Source organism: Spermophilus citellus (genome assembly GCF_964194105.1).
Source record: "Spermophilus citellus genome assembly, chromosome: 6".
NCBI classification, from domain to species: domain Eukaryota; kingdom Metazoa; phylum Chordata; class Mammalia; order Rodentia; family Sciuridae; genus Spermophilus; species Spermophilus citellus.
In genome coordinates this window covers 132,180,997-132,200,473 of record NC_138187.1, presented here as the reverse complement: position 1 = coordinate 132,200,473, position 19,477 = coordinate 132,180,997, and the positions used below count along the sequence as shown (strand labels likewise).

General features: G+C 45.2%; 1 protein-coding gene across 3 annotated transcripts in view; it reads right to left on the bottom strand.

Moving 5' to 3' along the window:
• PIK3C2B (phosphatidylinositol-4-phosphate 3-kinase catalytic subunit type 2 beta) overlaps positions 1–11,349 on the bottom strand; it is a 64,854-nt gene extending 53,505 nt beyond the window's left edge. For 2 of the 3 annotated variants that reach the window (XM_081297008.1, XM_081297009.1), the window contains exon 1: positions 10,906–11,347. The gene's annotated coding sequence lies outside the window, so the exon portion shown is untranslated. Of the gene's footprint in view, positions 1–10,905 lie in introns of all 3 variants that reach the window. The other variant, XR_014022404.1, reaches the window with a different exon arrangement.
• Positions 11,350–19,477: the final 8,128 nt, after the last annotated feature.

Below are 19,477 nucleotides of genomic sequence, written 5' to 3'. Positions count from 1 at the left end.
TCTGGAATTGTCATGGTGGCCCTCCTATGTAGGGGGGCTTCATCTACAAGTCAATCCCATGGTAATGTGGGCACTGGGGTTAGTAACTGGTCAGGAGTTACCTTATTATTTTATTATTATTATTTATTTATTATTACTTAATAAATAAGGTTTATATATTATTACTAAATAAATTAGGTAACTTAAAAGTTACCTTAGTGCACCAGCGCTACTAAAGGAATCTTCCTTCCCAGACAATCGGAGACACCTATAGCCATATTCCTAACTTCACATCAACCGTAGTGACTCTGTCAAGAGTCAGGCCCATTAGTCCTTTCCTCTTGACGTGTAAAACAAACAAACAAAAAAATAGCTCCCTTGCTTTTGTCTGTTTTCTACAGATTATGTACCACCATTTGATTTCTTAAGATAGTTTAAAGAAAGACCCTAAAGTAATTGAAAGAACACTTGTGACCTTGCCATGCATTTCACTGTTCAGTACTAGTTACCACCTAACACCTTTAAGAAGCGAAGTCTGAGGAGGGGAGTGTCCACCCAGGCAGACCCTGGGAGGAGTGTTCTACTAAGAGGTAGGAGAACTGATCTCTAGTGTAAGCCTCTCTATTCCTTGCTCCTGAGCGCAGGAATCTCTTGCCCTTCTCTAGAACAGCTCCCCCAACACTGCCCACCAGGCAATCTGTCCCTTTGAGTCAGTGATCCCTTCGATCGTGGCCTTGGCTATTATTAGCCTAGCCCGATCCAAGTGGCCACCAGCCTTCCCCAGTGGCCACGCAGTTCCAAGCTGGAAGCCTGCAGCCCAGAAAGATACCCTGCTCAAGGGTCAGCCAAGGACACTGAACTCAGAGGGCTGACCAAGGATGCTCAACAGAGAAACACCATATGGGGTGCAGGACTCTGAGAGACTGAGAAGTGAGATCCTCTATTGACAGCCTCTCGGTGTCCCAGAACTCCCAAACCACAGCAAGGGGACATCTAGAGGGGGAACTGGGGAGTAGGGGCAGCAGTCAGGGTCCTGATGGTACCAGCCCCTGGGTTTCCAGTTAGGGATCCCCAGCACTGCCTGGCTAAGCCCTGAACATGTGGCAGTGGTAGGTTTCAGTCTGTCCTCAGCCCCTCATCTGCATGCACAGCAGGGTGTGGTCTGCCCTGTCCTATTTTTCATTCACTAGGGACCCTTAGGCCTCCCCGGCCTGGCAGTCGCACACCCCTTCCCCTTCCTCCTGCTTGCTCTGGGACTTCTCTTTCCATCCCAACCCAACATCCTCAGAAGCCTCCCCAGTTAGCCCTTGCAATCTCTCCTCACTGTCTTATTTTCAGTGTCTCCTTAATGCTCTGCTGTTCCCAGCTATGCTGACTTATCTGGTGGCCCTGGTGTCTGCTGGACAAGAGCAACACCTTGCCCCAGAGCATATTAAACTGCTTTGCATCTCTATGCATGGAGAAGTCGCAAAGATTTTCAAAGAAGAAAGTGACTTTGGTGGGAAGGGCAGGGTAGAGCAAGGAATCACACCTAGGGCCTGATGCCTTCCTTTGATCTCCTATCCCCCAATTTGCCCAGGAAGTTCCCAAAGGAGACCAGCCCAGGTCTACACTAGGCAAAGAGAATACTCAGCAGGGGGGATGACCACCCAACAGAGCACAGCACACTCATATTCCACATAAGACCCTCCCCCAGGGCCTCCCAGGAGAGCTACAGTCAGAGGCCTTTCTCAGCACAGAGTAGGTGACAGTGCTTGCAGCTGATGAGTGTAGTGGCATGTGACTGTATGGGTAAGCACACAGGAGCCAATGACCCATAGAAACTGGGTTGAAAGACCTCTACAACACATGTAAATGCCATTTGCAAAGTCTATACTTTGAACATTGCAAATTAGTATCTCCAGGGACGCGCTCACCATCATAACTGGACTGAGGACATAACACTTTGGGTGGGAGAACAGAGGCTAAATGGCTATGACCATCACAGAAATGGAAGGAAGCAAACAGGCCTTTTATTTCCTCTGGCATTTTGTGCCAGGTATTGTCTTATTCAATCCCCACAACAGTCCTTAAATGTGGATATTATTATCCTTATTTTACGGATGAGGAAACTAGAAAACAGGAAAGGGATTGAGTAATTTGCACAAGGTCACGCAACCTGGAAATGATAGAATCAAGAGTTACACGGAAGCTTGTGTGAGTACAAAATCCAGAATCTTCTTCCTGCCCTGCCACAGAAACCCAGGCACATCACATCTGACCGAGAGTTCTCCATGATGCTGGTGATGACTCTGGGGCACCCTTATCCTCCCCCTCCATATCCTAAGAGCACTTCCCTCCCCCAGGCCACTCCAAAAAAGAAACCAAGCACCAAAAGCCAACAAGCCCCAACAAAACAAAACAAGACAGAACACGGTTTTGCAGATAAGAGAACCAACTGCCAGAGGGGAAAAATGACTTTTCTGAATTCACACAGCTGGTCAGCGGTGGAGGTGGGACCTGATGGGGTGCAGGCATTCCAGGGCTCTTCCCTTGTGACATCTCAAGTCTCTTGCTCCCTTTCTTAAAATCCTTCGGGGAAGGTAATCCCCACCCTTCGTCTTCTAACCTCTCTTAAATTGGTCTGTTCCTTTCCAAGCTTTGGCTACTTTTATTAAATGAAACTATTTATATAAAGCACATACTGGTCAGGCGTGGTGGCACACACCTGTAATTCCAGTGACTCAGGAAGCTGAAGCAGCAGGATCCAAGTTCAAGGTCAGGCTTGGCAGTTTATTAAGACTTTGCCTTCAAATAAAATATACAAAGGGCTGGGGCCTGGCACAGTGGCATACACCTGTAATCTCACTGGCTCATGAGCTTGAGGCAAGAGGACTGCAAGTTCCAAACTAGCTTCAACAATTTAGTGAGGCCCTAAGCAACTTAGTGAGACCTTGCCTCAAAATATAAAGGACTGGGATGTAGCTCAGTGGTAAAGCACCCTGGGTTCAATCCCCAGTACCACATACACACACACACACACACACACACACACACACACACACACCACACACAAAGGCACATATTGGATACCAAAGAATTATTATGCCTCTGTTTCCAAACAATTATTCTCTGATTTGAAAATTATTTTCTGGGGCACAAAAAGAAAAAAAGAAATTACAATTCCTCTCTCATACCTAAATGATTGAGATGCCCCTTAACTAGTCTGTCTACCCTGCCCACCCCAAGAAGGTATATGCTCTCTGTTGCCAAGAGTCTCCCTCTGATGAGAACACTTGCTTCTCCCTTTCCTTATCCGATATTCAAAATGCTCCAGTAGAGTCCTAGCCCGGTTCCCTGAATGTCACCCTAGATGCCAATAAGCATTATCCATCCTCCAGAGCCCCAAGTTTTCCTACAAACTTCTATTCATGCTGGTGCACCAATGCTCTGCCCTCTACAAAGTCCCACTCTGAGACCACAGCCTGCGCTCATCTGTGTTGTCCCTTTGAAACATCTCCAAAATATTAAATGTGTCCTACCACAGTTGGATGCTATTTCATATTATCCCTATGAGTGATCAGAATATAAATAATAACTTTTATTTGTAATTATGAAGCACTTTCACAGACATTAGCCCACTATTATTAAGAATAAAGATTACCTCTCATTTATCTTGGATTCCCATTCTGCCTAGTACACTTTTGTTTTTTTTAATCTGCCTAAGTTATACTAACTCTCAGAGCACCAGATCACTCATTACCCACTGTCATGAGGGATTCATCCATTCACCTGCATTCTGCAGGAACACAAGGTGGTAAGGACCACACTGGACTCAAAGTTGTATCCCTAAATTTTCTCACTCTCTCTTAAAAAAAAAAAATTTAGCATGAACCTACTAAAGAGGGATGATTAAAAAAATAAAATAAAATAAAATAAAACAGTAACAAGCTGGCCCAGTGGTTCATGCCTATAATCCCAGAGGCTCCAGAGGCTGAGACAGGAGGATGGAAGGTTCAAAGCCAGCCTCAGTAACTCAGTGAGACCCTGTCCCTAAATAAAATACAAAATAGGGCTAGGGATGTGGCTCAGTGGTTGAGTCCCCCTGAGTCCAATCCCCAGTACCCAAATAAAAAGAAATTAAAAAGGCTAGAGTTGTAGCTAACCCTGGGTTCAGTTCCCAGGACTATTTTTTTTTTTAAGAGAGAGTGATAGAGGGAGAGAGAGAGAGAATTTTTTTTTAATATTTATTTTTTTTTAGTTATTGGTGGACACAACATCGTTGTTTGTATGTGGTGCTGAGGATCGAACCCGGGCCGCACACACGCCAGAGCGCGCTATTGCTTGAGCCACATCCCCAGCCCCCTAGGACTATTTAAAAAAAAAAAAAAAAAAAACACTAGCCATTGATTAACTTTTGTCTCCATCCCATATTATCCATGGGTATACTGCAAGTGTCCTTCTCAAACCTTGAGATCAGCCAAAGTTTATCTCTAATTCCCTGATCTATCAGGGTAAGATCTCTGTCAGTAAGTAAAGAAACCTGGTTTTAAGTCATTCTTTTTTATTTTACATTTTATTTTATTTATTTCTTTTCACGTGGTGCTGAGGATCAAACCTAGGGCCTTAGCACATGCTAGGCAAGCACTCTACCGCTGAGCCACCACCCCAGCCCAGCTTAAGCCATTCTTATTCTTAGTGAACTAAGTTTTCTCAGAACATAAACTCCAAGAAGACAGGGATTTTATCTAACTCCTTTGCTGCTGCATACTTAGAATGTCAGTGTGCATTCACATCCAAATGCCGAATGGTTGAATGAATGAATACAAATAAATTGCAGACTCCCTCAATGGCTCTGGCCAGATTCAAACTACACTGGGCTCACCTCTTTCACCACATGCTTCCATTCATTCCCCATCTTGCCCCCATTCATTCCCCATCCTGCCCCAGTTCCTACTCATTGTTCAGATCTCAGCTAACATTTCATTTCCTCCCCAAAGTCTGACCACCACCGAGATGCCCCACTCATGAGTTCACAGGCATCCCACGTTTCCCCCACCACAGCCTATTGACTTGCTGGACTCCCCACTCAGAGGTAAGTTCTGGGCTGTCACTGGAAATACCAAGTCAGGAGCTTGGGTGCAGCTCAGTGCTACAGCACGTGCCTACCAAGCATAAGACCCTCCATTTGATTTCTAGCAGAGCAAAAACAAAAACAAAAAATTAAAAACAACCAGTTGGGCGTGGTGGTGCACACCTGCAACCCCAGTGGCTCCGTGGGCTGAGGTAGGAGGATCACAAGTTCAAAGTCAGCCTCAGCAACTCAGTGGGGCTGTAAGCAACTTAGAAAGACACTTTCTCAAAATAAATAAATAAATAAATAAAAAGAACTGGGTAATGTAGCTCAGTGGTTAAACACCCCTGGGCCAATCCCCAGTACCAAATCTCAATTCTCTCATCTGTGAAGGGGAAGAGACAATTTCATCATTATCCATTTCCTCTGAAGCTGGGGGCAGAGATATAAAATTAAGAAAATGCTCAAGATACTACAGGTAGACAGATGCTCAGTGTGACTATTCTCCATCGTGTGCTCTTAATTTTTACTGTGGACCTGAACTTTACCCAAGGGCCTCCTTTTTTGCTTTCTTGGTTGGGATCATCTGCAACAGCATAGTCAAAAGCTCATTTATTCTAAGATTTTCTCAACTCTTTGAAAAAAAACAATTTGTAGTCCAGGAACTGTATTTCTTTTCTTCATCCCTGTCCCCACTTCACAGCCCCTCTCTAGAGAGTGTGTCTGTGTGTGTGTGTCTGTCTATCTATCTGTCTGTCTCTCTCTCTCTCTCTAAATGAATTAATCATTATACAATTTTTTAAAAATATATTTATTTTTTAATTACAGGTGGACACAATATCTTTATTTTTATTTTATGTGGTGCTGAAGATCGAACCCAGGGCCTCATACATGTGAGGCAAGAGCTCTACCACTGAGCTACAGCCCCAGCCCCTCATTATTCAATTTTTTATTCATATTATTATTGTTGAGGAACCTGGGGACTGTACTCAGGAGCACTTTACCACGGAACCCTTTTTACTTTGAGACACAGTCTGGCTAAGTTGCTGGGGCTGGCCTCTAAATTCTGATCCTTCTGCTTCAGTCTTCCAAGCAGCTGAGATGATAGTTTTGAACCACCCCCACTTGGCTTATTAATATTATTTGTAGCCAGGCGCAGTGGTACACGCCTATAAACCTGGTGGATCAGGAGGCTGAGGCAGGAGGATCACAAGTTCAAAGCTAGCCTCAGCAACTTAGGGAGATCCTGTCTCAAAATAAAATATAAAAAAGGGGCTGTGATGTGGCTCAGTGGTTAAAACCCCCTGGGTTCAGTCTGCAGAACACACACACACATACACACACATACACACACACACACACACACACACACATATATAATTTGTAATTGATATATCATAATCATTTACATTCATGGGGTATCTAATATTGTCTCTTTATTTAAAACCTGCCTTCTTAGGATCTACAGTGGAAATCTGACATCCCTGGCTACAATGTTCTTGGGAACATATTGTCTTCTAATTTGCAGGCAATCTCTCCTTTCTTGGTCAAGATTAAATCTACTCTCTTGGCACTCCGACTTCCTTTCCAGTCTGGAAGACACACAGCATAGCAAGTCAGGAATGTGACAGATGCTCTGCCTTCAGAGAGTAGGGCTCTTGGGAGATGTCAAAAGTTGGGGACTCCAACATTACATTATCTGGGCTCTAGATAAGTTTGTGAAGCGACAAGAAGAGCTCCTGCAAATAGGAGCTTCTACCTGGCAAGGCCAACTAGTGTTTCAAATGTTAATTCGTGGCCCTCTATTTCTTTTCCCTCACCCTTATGCCTTCTGGTGTGTTGCAGAGGATACCATGTAATCAGAGAGAGACAGGCAGACAGACAGCTTGGCTGGAGAGAAGGCTTCCACTCAAGCTTGTTCCTGGTGGGCCTGCCTGGCTTAGCAGGTATGGGGTATGGAGAAGAACCACATGTGGGCAGCAGCTCTCAATTCTGACACCCACCCCCACAGTGGGCAGGTTGCAGGGAGAGGAGGAGATGGCTCCCCTTGCCTCAGCACAGAGACCATAGACAGAGGTGCAAAGCATAGCAAGAAGAACTGTCAAAAAGAAAACAAGCCAATGCCCTGGAGAAATCTGTGGGGAGGACAACTCGCAGTCCTTGGTTGCTTACGGTGGGCTAGTGTTCACAGAGGAGGCTGGGGCTGGGGTTGTAGCTCAGTGGTAGGATGCTTGCCTAGCATACAGGGGGCCCTGGGTTCCATCCCCAGCTCTGGGGAAGAAAATGGAAAGGAAGGCCCAGGAAGAAAGGAGGTAAAGCAAGGTTCCGAGGAAGGTTATGGTGCAGGGGTGACAGAATTAAGGTGGAAGGATAGTGGCTTCCAAAAAGGTACAAGATCTTTGGCTCCTTTGAAATATGAATCTTCAAGGTCTTTTCCAGTTTTAATGCTTTATATCAATAGGAACTGCAAGAATCATCCCTAAAATTCCACTGTATAGAACAGAGACAAAATGAAGCAGATATGAAACTACCAAAATAAGAACCCTGCCTTAATTTCCCCAGGGCCATCTCAAACCTCCTACCAGAGTTGTCCACACAGCTCTGAAGTCAGTCACACCAGGCAGCAAAATTATTTGATCTGATTATCCCAAGTCTTCTCCCAGGAAAGGTGGGGATGGAAACAACAACAACAAAAAAAAGGTGGTGGTGGTGGGGCAGCAGGTAAGGATTCTCATACATGTGCCTCGACCCCAAACAATCAGGAATTAAAAAGGTACTCAGCTGGGCAGGAGCTGGGTAGAGAAAAATCATCCTCCCAAGTCCCTGTCCTAGAGAAGTATACTATCTAAGGTAGGTCCCAGGCTGGTGGCATCTTAGGGACATTCAAGGAGTCCACTACAAATGAATTCCGCAACTCTGCTGCCTCTGTCCATTCTAAGACCCAATATCTCTGCTAGTGGCATTGAGGCTACAAGCACAGTGTTTTGCAGTGAGATTGCCTGCATCAAATCTCACCTCTGTCATTTCCTAGTTGGCTGACATCAGTGTTAACCGTCATATTATTTGCCAGCTCAGCATTACCCTGTCCATAGGAAGTAGCAGCCTTTGGAAGGTATTTGTCTCTACCCAGTTCCCTATTAACATTAAGCAGCTTCCCCCCCCCCCCCTAGTTCCCATCCTATCTCTATTTAAAGAGAAATGCCCAAGGTATAATGCCTTCATATTATCACATCACTCTTCCTTTAACCAAAAAGGAAAGGTTCTGGAACATTCCCTACTCCATATTCTCCTCATCCCACCCCATCCACACCCATGACTGCTCTTCCTCCCTTATAATGAATGCTAGACCCAGGATGAGTAACAGACACTTATTATACAGGACTCTGCAGTTTTCAGAGTGGTTTTTTTTTTTTTTTTGGCAGGGCGGGGGAGTGCTGGGGCTTGAACCCATGGCCTTGTGCATGCAAAGCAAACCCTCTACTAACCGAGCTACATCGCCAAATTTTCCCCCACATTTTTTATTGATGCATTATAGTTGTATATACTGATGTGTACATAGTTATACACAATACACAATATAACAATATAGTCAAAGAGTTTGCACACATACTTTCATTTGGTTCATGGTAAGCAGTGTATTTTATCCTTAAAACAATCCCAGGAGCCTAGGTACCCCCATTTTATAAATATTGCAAACTAAATCTAAGGTTCACAAATTGCCTATGCTCACACAACTATAAAGTCAGTCACACCAAGACTCAAAACTGGGCTTCCTAACACTGTTTTCTCTACTACTCCACATCCACACTATGATATCCAAATTCATATTCTGTTCTCCAAAAGGAACAGAGACCCTCCCTCAGTTCTCTCCCTGCTGGCACAGGCAAGCCTTCAAGGCTGAAAGCCTACAGACCTGAGATACCTACAAACACAGGCCTATCTGGGGTGGGGATACCCCAGAGGGGACCAAAGGCTCAGGAAGGTTTGGAGCACAACTTTATTAAAGTGCAACTAAGGGGCTGAAGTTGTGGCTCAGGGGTAGAGCACTTGCCTACCATGTACGAGGCCCAGGGTTCAATCCTCAGCACCACATAAATAAATAAAAGAAAGATATTAAAAAAATAAATAAATAAATAAAGTGCAACTAAGTCAAGGCAATGACCACAGGCATTTCAGATGACTGGGAAAGCCCAAAGAAGCACCCCCAAAATGCTTAGGGCCTTAGATAAACTGATCCCAACACATCTCCCTTCCTCACCCATGCTTCTAGTGGAGAGGAAAATGGACAAGTGGCTTTCCTGCCAGACCCGAGAGCTTCATGGGATTCAGACATACACACCCATGCACACTCAGCAGTAAGCTCAGAGCCATGGAAATCAAACCTTAAGCTCACCCAAAAGCCAAAGGAGAAGCAGCCACAGCCTGGGTCCAGGGCTCCGGCTCAGAGCCACTGTCTCCTCAGGTGCTGGCTGCCAGGAAGAGCTATAAAATGTGCCTCGACTTAATTTTTCCATGGACACAACCCCAGATGGGACTGCCAGGCTCTGGAGGAGCTGAGATTCTAAAGGCTCACTGCCCCAGGATCCACAGCTGTAGCTGGGGAGAGGGAGAGTATTCTGGGGTCAGGGTTGCCACCCTCTGGGCCATTTTTCTTCCTAATATCTTTCTAAGGCCTAGTGCAGCCATAAAGTAAGTTTTCATTCAAGACTGATTCTGGGTTGGAATTCAGTGCAAATTGCTTACATCTGCTTGGCTGTGTCCCAGACAGTCAGGTAGTTTAGAGAAAGGAGGGGCAGTGTTGGCCCACTTCTGGGAGCAGGAATAACTGTGTGCTGAAGAATCTCTGGTGTTGTGCTAGACCAGCTGGCATAACTCCCCACCCAGGTTGACGAAAAATATCATCAGGACAATGGAGATTTCATCCCAAGCTTGACTGGGACTGGGGCAGGGAAGCCACAAAGACCTCAAAAGATGGAGATGGAGATTGAGGTAGAGGTTGGCTTGAAGGAGTAAGTGCCATGACTGATTCCTCTGGTACACACACACACACACACACACACACACACCACACTCCAACCTCAGCCAACTAGGGTGTGTGCACTAACTAACCTCATATATTTGGTAACCTTTTTTCATAACTCAGGATCCTGCCAAGCCCCTGGGCTCCCCACCCCACCCCACCCCACCCCGGCTTGGCAGCCTTGCCTGGGCTTCCTGCTGTGATTGCACCCCAACATCAAAGCAACCTCTGTCGGAAGCTGAGGAGGATCGAGAGACAAGTACAGGCCAGGAGAGCAGTGCTTTCCCAGAGGGCCGGGAACTCAGGCCTGAGGGTCCCTTTCCCTTTTCCAAGCTTTCTGTCTCCTTTGCTGCAATATCCTTATAAGGGAGAAGGCAATTCTCTTCGCCGGGTTAAAAAATGTATACAGTGCCCTGGCTAGAATCTGACTTTTCACCCACCGTATGGAAAGGCACAAGCCGCATCACCCCCACTCCGGGACAGGTTTTTCTTTTCTCATCTTAAACAAACAAACAAACCCCCAAACCATTGGCTGGTTCGGATCGCCCTGCAGCCAGGAGCCAGGAGCCAGGAAGTGTCTTCAGAGAGCAGGGGTGGGCCGGGGACCTGGGCCGCGAGGCCGAAAAGCCGCAGGCGCGCGGTGGGTTTGGGGTGAGCAACCTGCGAGGCGCCCGCGGGGGAGCTGGGGCTGCAGGGCGTCCCCGGCGCAGCCGGCCGCCGGGCAGCCTCGGCGCTCCTATTGTTGCACCTCGGCTGTTGCCATGTTGGAGGGGAGCTCCTTGACCTCAGCTGCCTTGGCTCGAGGGGCGCTCTGCAGACCCCGGAGTGGTGCTCCCGCTGGATGCGATCGTACCTGTGCTCGCTGCCGGCTTTGCTGCAACACCCGACGGGTCCTGGGCTTGGCGACGTGGGCTGCCGGGGCTCGGCGCCTCCCGGGCTCGCTCTGCAGCTCCGGGCGTCCTTTGCACCAGCGCGATGTGGGGTGGCCGGCCGCACGCCGCCTCTTCCCGTTCGGCTCGCCTCTCCCGCCTCGCGCCGGCTCTGGGGTCCCCGGCAGCGAAGGGCGCAAGGACCAACCTGGAGCGGGGAGTGCTCTCGGCCGAGAGCGTGCGCGAGCTGGCAGTCAGGCAACCCCGGGCGAGACAAAAGCCGGAGCAGCGGGCGAGAGGGGAGAAGCCATCTCCCGGACAGCCGGCGCACTGCACGGCGACGCGAGACTCGGCCAGACCCTGCCTGGACAGGCAGCCGCCGGCCGCCAGCTCCAGCCGCAGCGCCGAATCGCCGCGAGCTGGAGGGCGGGGCGGCGGCGGGAACCCCGGCCGCCCCCTGCTCCCTCCCTCTCCTCCCGCCCTCAGTGCCAGTGCGTGGGGGAAGAGAAACGCGCTGGCGTCAAGTTGGGCTCTGAAAACCCGAGAGCGCAGATTTCCACTTCTCGCTTGGATGAGGGTTTTTGCAGATGGTCGTTACTTTTTCCTGCTGGAACCCGTTGGCTTTGGGTCAGACGAAAGCCAGCCAGATCAATCATGGGGCTGGAAGTGCCACAGTGTGGAGGTTCAGTTGTCGATTTGAGGAATTTCCCCCATACATTTGCTAGCGATTCCCGAGAGAACCCCTTACCTTGTGGGTGGAGGTGCAGGGGCAGGGAGCTGTCTCCCCACTTTAAACAACCTCATTCCTTTTTCCATTCGCTCAAGTGGGTTTTCCAACCTGAGGGCGGAGGAAAGGCAGGAGACCCTCCAACTCAACTAGGGCAGGGGAGAAAACTTCCATAAAATGTGTCCTAAATTTTGACCCTGGGTACTTTTCTTTGAGCGGTGGTCTCCAGAGCATTTTCCTAAAGGCTCGACCCCATGATAGGTTTGCTCCTCCTGCGTTTGGTTGGGATGATAACTGCTCTCTAGTCTCCAAGTACCTTTTATTGTTCTCTCCTCTGCTTTCCTTCCTTCTTTCTTGTCTTATTAGGAAGACCAACAGCTGGTTCTCAGCCTCCCTCCTCTGCGTCCCATCAGGTGTCCGAGGTCTCAAGCCATCAGCCTCCCTCAGATGCCCACAGCTCCCCAGCCAAGGCTCCCATGGAAACAGCTGCCAAGCTTCCCCTTTGTCAAGATGCTACTACCATTGCAGTCTGTCTTTGGGTTCACTAGAGGGTTTTTGTTAAAACTTTTTTTTTTTCCAGAAAAGTCTTTTTTAAAAGATGTGGGGCATTTAAAAGTTTTCTCATTAATATGAAACTTTGCAACAAACCCAAACAGGATTCTCCAAGAGACAATTGTTAAAGGTCATCCTAAAATCATAAGAGTTCTAGCCTGGGATGAGAGTCTATATCCCCAAAAGTGGATAACTATCTGAAAAGCAAATGAAAGAGAATACAAAAAAAAAAAAAAAAAAGAAAGAAAGAAAGAAAGAAAGACCTCATCAGATCAGCGATGCTTTTTTAACAACGGAGGGTCACATATCAAGGGGGAAATGGCCATGGGCTACAAACAAGGATCTGAGTTTTATAGGGTTTAGCAGGGCCAGGTCATGGAAGGAGTTGGTCAGTTACTTTTGGTGGGCTGACTTTCAGCAGGCAGGGGGATTCTGTTAAGGGAGATTGCAATGGGTCATTTTCCTGAGGTTTCTTTTTCCCTGAGAGTTTTATAAGTCTCCATTTATTTCACTATCTATAGGGAAGAGAATTTGAATAATTAGAGGAAGACCTACATAAGGTAGGATAAAGCAATATAAAAGGTGAGTTCCTGTTTCTGAAGGACTTTTTGGTATTATTTGATATTTGTTCTCATGAAATCTGGGGATGGAATGCAAAGGAATTAAATGCAGGCAGTCCTGGATAAGGCAATAGGAAGAGAAACCCCCAAAAGAAAAAAGAAAGAAAACCTGGAGTTATTATTGATGTTAAAGGGTGAGGTGAACTACTCAAGGTCACACAGCTGTAGAGATACACAAGTCTAGATCTTTTCTTTTGAGAGTTTCTCTGGTTGTTTGTTTGTTTTAAAGATAAGAATTAAACATATTCATATGTTGAGGGAGAAGACCAAGGAGAGAGAGAGAGAGAGAAGGAAAGAAGGAGAGGTGATAAATTAAAATGTCCTAGTACCAGGGATTGAATCCATGGGAGCTTAACCACTGAGCCACATCCCCAGCCCTTTTTGTGTTTTATTTAGAGACAGGGGCTTGATAAATTGCATCAAGCATTGCTAAATTGCCGAGTCTTGGTTTGAACTTGTGAACCTCCTGCCTTCAGCCTCCTGAATCTCTGGAATTATGGTCATGCTCCACTGTGCCTAGCTAAAGTTCAGATTTTGTAGATGACAGAGAATCTGGATGTAGACAAATGATGTAACAAGTGATGTAACCAGAAAAAAACCCTCCTGGCATAGCAGAGAGGAGGATTTGGAAGATGCACCACATGCCTTCCCTTTGTCCCTGCAGATCCTTCTCTCCTCTGTCTTCCTGGTGGAGGCTGGCCAATAGGCACAGCCGTGAGTGAAGGAGGCTGGATGGGGAAAGGTCAGGGAGGTCTGGACATTTATTCTTCAGGATCTCTGTTTCTGGGGTCACTTCAGCCAAAGATGATAGCCCCCATCATATGGCTGTCTCACCCCTTTTCACTCCCTTCCTTTGACTTTTCAGGATTGGATATGGAAATGTTGCTTGGCTACTGGCCCAGTGTATTACATGTTATTCTTTGGGGCTTTCCTATATACTACCCACTTTTTAAAAAAAATATTTACTCTTAAGCTTTAGGTGGACACAATATCTTTATTTTACATGTATGTGGTGCTGAGGATCAAACCTGGTACCTTGTGCATGCTAGGTGAGCACTCTACCACTGAGCCACCACCCCAGCCCCAAGCCACAACCCGAGCCCCCTGCCCACGTTTTATAAATTGTCTTTCTTTCCCCCTCTGTCCCTCCCTCCCTTCCTTCTTCCTGCAGAGCATGGGGTGAACCCAGAACCTCTCACATGCCAGGGGAGTATTCTACCACTGAGTTACACCCCCAACCCTCTTTATTTTTTTAACTACCCCCCAGATTCCCCCTCAAATTGGAGTGTGCCATTTGCTTCTGACCAGGAATGTTGGCCAGGAATACAGACTAGGAGCTCAACAAAGAGACCATGGCTATATTTATACTGCAAGATCAGGGAATCAGAACTGTGACAGAGAGATGAAAAGGAACAGACAGATAAAAGACACAGGATGTCAAATCAACGATATTTAACAGTGTATTGAATGTAGGGAATGAGGGAGGGGGAGGAATCTTGAATCACCCCCCTCTGCATGCCTAGGAATTGATGGCAGGAGGTACCATTCCCTAGATTAGGGACAGTAAGATGGGGCCTAAGTGTTGGGAAAGCAATCATGAGTTGAATTTTGAACAGCTTGTGTTCGAAGTATCTGTCAAGTGCCTAGTTAGCAATGTCTAGCAGACCAGGGACTTATGACAATAAAAATAAAGGTGTGGAAAGTGATATCAATATTGGGCTCTAGGTTACGGGCGGTCAGTGAAATGGGACTATATTATATAAAAACTGGTGTATGGAAGAAGGAAGAGGCCTACAAAAGAAATCTAGAAGAAATAACTGAAGAGGGTAGGAGAAAAACTGGAGACCAGAGTGTCAGAAGAAGATCAGATGGAAAAGCTTGTCAGGAGAGAGTGAAAGGTTAGCACAGGACAGCAGGGACATCTAGGAGGACAGGGCTGGAAGATGCCCTTAGGAATGGCAGGAAAGTTACTGGTACCCATGGAGTGGGACTCGTCCGTTAAACCAGGTTCCAGTGACTTAAAGAGTAAGAGAGACACACTCTTTCTAGAAGCTTGGCAACAAAAGTGAAGAAATATAAGACAGTGGATAGAGAGGAATACAGGATTAGGGGGAGACTCTTTATCTCTCTTTCTTTCTTTGTAGCAGGGATTTGAACTCAGGGGCACTTAACCACCGAGCTACATCCCCAACCCTTTTTTGTATATTTTATTTAGGGGCCTCTCTAAGTTGCTGAGTCTGGCTTTGAACTCATGATCCTCCTGACTCAGCCTCCTGAGCCTCTGGTTGTTTGTTTGTTTCTTTTAAAGATAAGAAGTAAACATGTTCATGTGTTGAAAGAGAAAACCAAGGAGAGGGAGAGAGAGAAAGAGAAAATGATGAATGAAAATGTCCTAGAGAAAATAGATGGAAGATTGGAAGATGCCTGGGGTATCTTTGAAAAGAAGGGTATAAACAGATGCCTTTGTAGATTGGTAAACAAAGAAACTAGATGTTTAGAACATTGGTTGCTCCTTGATAAGTCTTTGAGCAATCTGCTGAGAGTGAGGGATTCAAGATGGTTGAGGGCTTAAGAAAAGTGGTTAAAGGCTAAAACGGCTATAGAAAGGAATGAGTGGGCTGGGATATAGTTTAGTGGCACAGCACACAAGACTCTGGGTTCAGTCCCCAGTGCATATATATATATATATATATATATATATATATATATATATATATACATACACACACACACACACAAAAAAAAAAAAAAAAGTCAACTAATGAGAGCAGTATCTCCTTTGACTGGGATTAGCAGAACTGAAGAAAGCCAGCATTGTATATTCTAGTATGTCATTGCTTCATTCTGAATGTTTTCTTCATTTTCTTCTTCAGTGTGTTCTATACCTGGAGCTTGGTGTAGCATGTTAGGTAGGAGTCAGGGTTTGCAAGATAGCTACAATGGAGGGATAAGGAAAGGGGCAGGGCGTGGTGGCACATGCCTGTAATCCCAGTGACTCAGAGAGACTGAGGTAGGAAGATCACATGCTCAAGGCCACCCTTAGCAATATAGTGTGGCCCTATGCAACTCAGCAAGACCCTGTCTCTAAATAAAATATAAAAAGGGTGGGGGATGTGGTTCAGGGGTTAAGTGCCCCTGGGTTCAAAAAAAAAGTGGCTCCTGACAAAAGAGGAGATGCCCAAGAGGGAAGTATAATTAAGGAAAAACTGAATCTTGATGAAGGACTAGTAAGGGATTTGACTACAGTCTTATTCCTTCTCCATTTTTTTTCCTCCAGCACAAACTTCTTCCCTTGTTTAAAATCAATTAGCATAAAGGGATTCGTTTTTTTTTTTTTACTTTAGGTTTTACTCTTCTGTATTCACAGAACCTATAACAGTGCCCAGCACATAGCATGTTCTCAATAAAATTGTGTCACATGAATGAGTGCATTGTTTCTTGGAACTCTAAAAGTTCAAACTCCTGAAGAAAGTCTTGAAGCCTTTCAGGACTTGTCCTGGCTTTTCATTCTTGTTTCAGAGGACAAGGACTTTGTCTTTTTCATCTCTGAATTCCCAGAACAGGACCAGCCACATAGTATTCAATAGATGTGTTTTGAATAAATAACCTCTCAGTCCAGTACAAACTTATACTTTGGCCTTACCAAACTTGCAGTTCCTAGAACACACAATATTCTCACCGAAGCTTTTCCCCCTGTGTGGGAAGGGTCTCCTATCCCCAGTCCCCACCTCTAGCCTCTTCTTTTAGGGGCTGCCTCTGTACATGGTAGGTGGAATAATGGCCCTCCTGAAGGAAGAAGCGTCCACTTCCCAATCCCTGGAAGCTGTGAGTGTGTTATTTACAAAGTGAAAAGGCTTTTGCAGATGGGATTAAGCGAAGGATCCAGAGATCCAAAGATTATCCTGGATTTTGTAGGTGAGCACTATTTAATCACTTCTGTCCTTAAAAGTGGAGAATTTCTCCCAGCTGAAGTCAGAGGGAGCTGTGATATGGCGGAATTGCTGGGAAAATGCAATACAGCTGGCTTTTGAGTTGTGGGATGGAGTTCCTGAGCTGAGGGATGGGACTAGATGAAGAAGGCAAGGAAGAGGAGGAACAAGTTCTCCCCTGGAGTCGACAGAAGCAACACAGCTCTCCTGCCTGTGTTTAAGCCCAGTGAGATCCATGGTGGGCTTCTGACCTACAGAATGTAAGGTAATAAATTTTTGTGTTTGAATCCACTAAATTTGTGGTAATTTGTTACAGCAGCAATAACAAACTAATACATTCTCCAACTGGTTCTCTAGGAAACTTCCCTACTGTGACTCTGAAGACTGTCTACACATACCTGAGAGCTGCTTGGGCTGTATCACTAATCACAGGGTGTTGTGTTTTAGGAACAGAAGAAAAGAGCAACTACACTAGAAGCAGCTTTTAAAGGGCAAGAAAATATCTACTGTGAATCTCAGGGCCTAATTCATTGCCTGATTCAAAGCGGTCTCAGTAAATATTTGGTATTTGAAGACCTAGAGCTAGGTCACAGGAAGAAACACAGTGACTCATACATCATCTAAGTCACATGATACACAGCGTGAAAGTTTTAAGATTTCAGTGATGCCAGGCATTCTGACACATGCCTATAATTCCAGCTACTCAGGAGGCTGAGGCAGGAGGGTCACAATTTAAAGGCTAGCCTGGACAATTTAGCAAGATCCTGTCTCAAAATAAAAAGGGTTTGGAATTTAGCTCATTGGTAGAGGCCCTCTGGGTTCAATCTCCAGTACCAACAAAACAAAACAAAACAATCAAACAAACAAACAAAAATCCCACAAAGCCAACCCCCCCAAAAAAGTAGAATTTGTGGGTTTAGCCTGCCCTCTAGTGGAGAAAATTAGGTTCAACATCTATGTAAAGTGAGAAGCTTGAAGTACAAGGGGAAGATTTGATTCTAAATAAGGTACAAGATGGTACTTAATGGTGGTGTTTTTAATATATCATAGATGAAACACATTCATTTCATGCTACCTCAGGGGGACTTTTCAATGTTAACAAGTTCAATAGCTCACAACTGCTATAGTTAAAATTATTTTTCATAGCCTGTTAAAAGTCTGGTCACTGGTGTCTAGTTTGGCCTTACCTCTCTCTACCTCCCTGCGCTCTGGCCAGATTGTCATTTCCTAAGTGTACCTTGCATTCTCCATGTTCCCTTCAGATTTTACTGTTTTCCTCTCCACTAAGCCTGGCTGTAACTCTCAGCTATGGAAATAGTAGGTAGCCAATAAGCAACGTATTGATTAGTCAATCCCATTTAGTCTATTTAACTTTTTCCTTTTTCCTTTTGATTGGTGCATTATAATTATTAGTCTATTTAATTTTTAACACATGTCTTTATTATCTTGAAGTAAAAAGAATATGATGGAACAAGGCTTTTGAGTATGACAGAATTTTGAAGTCCCCTTTATCTATTCCTGCCCCTCTAAGGAAGCCTGAACAGACACCATTTCACTTCCTTGAGAATGTGGATGTCTGATATCCTGGCACATGCCTGGAATCTCAGCTACTCAGGAGGCTGAGGGCAGGAGAAACCAGCCTGGGCAATTTAGCAATACCCTGTCCCCTCAAAACAAAATAAAATAAAACAAACAAACACCTGAGGATATAGCTCAGGGGTGGAGTGCTTACCCAGCATGTGTAAGGCCCTGGGTTCATCCTCAGAACCAATCCCATCCAAAAAAAAAAATGGAGATTTAATTCATTCCCACATCATTTGCAGAAACAGCCAGAAGAGTTCCCTTATCTAACACAGCAGATGATTATTTAGTTCACTCTAATTTCTTCTCTAAGACTCTTGACAGATGCTGATCATGTAGTTTCCTTACATTTTATAAGCCCTAACCTCTGTTCGTCTTCATCTCCGGCCATTTCAAATCTTGAATTTTTACTGCATTTATTACTTTATGTTAAAAATTGTTCAGTTTTGTGTCTGCTTTTCTTTCTAGACTGTTAGCAGGGTCCATGACCTATTCATATCCCACTCCAGAGCTATAACAGAGCTTAAGACATAATAAATGATCAATAAAAATATTTCTTGCATTAAATCTCTACTTTCTGGTACCTGAGCTTGCTCCTTGTGATCTTATTCACAGCAGGAAAAAAAAAAATAACAGAAAGGTAAAACTTTAGACTTAAAAGGTTTCTTAGAGGTCATCTAATCAATTTCCCTGATTTTATACACGTGGAAACCAGAAGACCTATTCAGAAGAACACAATTTGTTGGTCTTTGTTCCAAAAGAACCAGACAATTCTAGGAAAGAAAAATTCCTTCCACTGAGGCTGGGCTATTTTGTTGTCCATTGTGTTCAGAAGCCTCAAGTTCCCAGAAACAAAAATGAATTCCCTTATCAGTCTTTGAAACTCCACAATTTTGTGTTCCACACCCTATGCGTCAGTGCTGATGAACTGATTTTAGGAAAAACTAGGCTGATCCAGAGAGTTTTATCCTTAATACTTCATGTTGCTCCCCCTGGTACACACGAAGAAATACTACTTTGGAATGATTCACACAGTGAGCCTGTCTTAAAACCTGCAACTTGCCTGAAAGGGAGGAAAGAAAAGCTCAATCAAAATTCACAATAAAATTCTAAACTCCCTTTCCTACAACCTAAGTTTGGACTCACC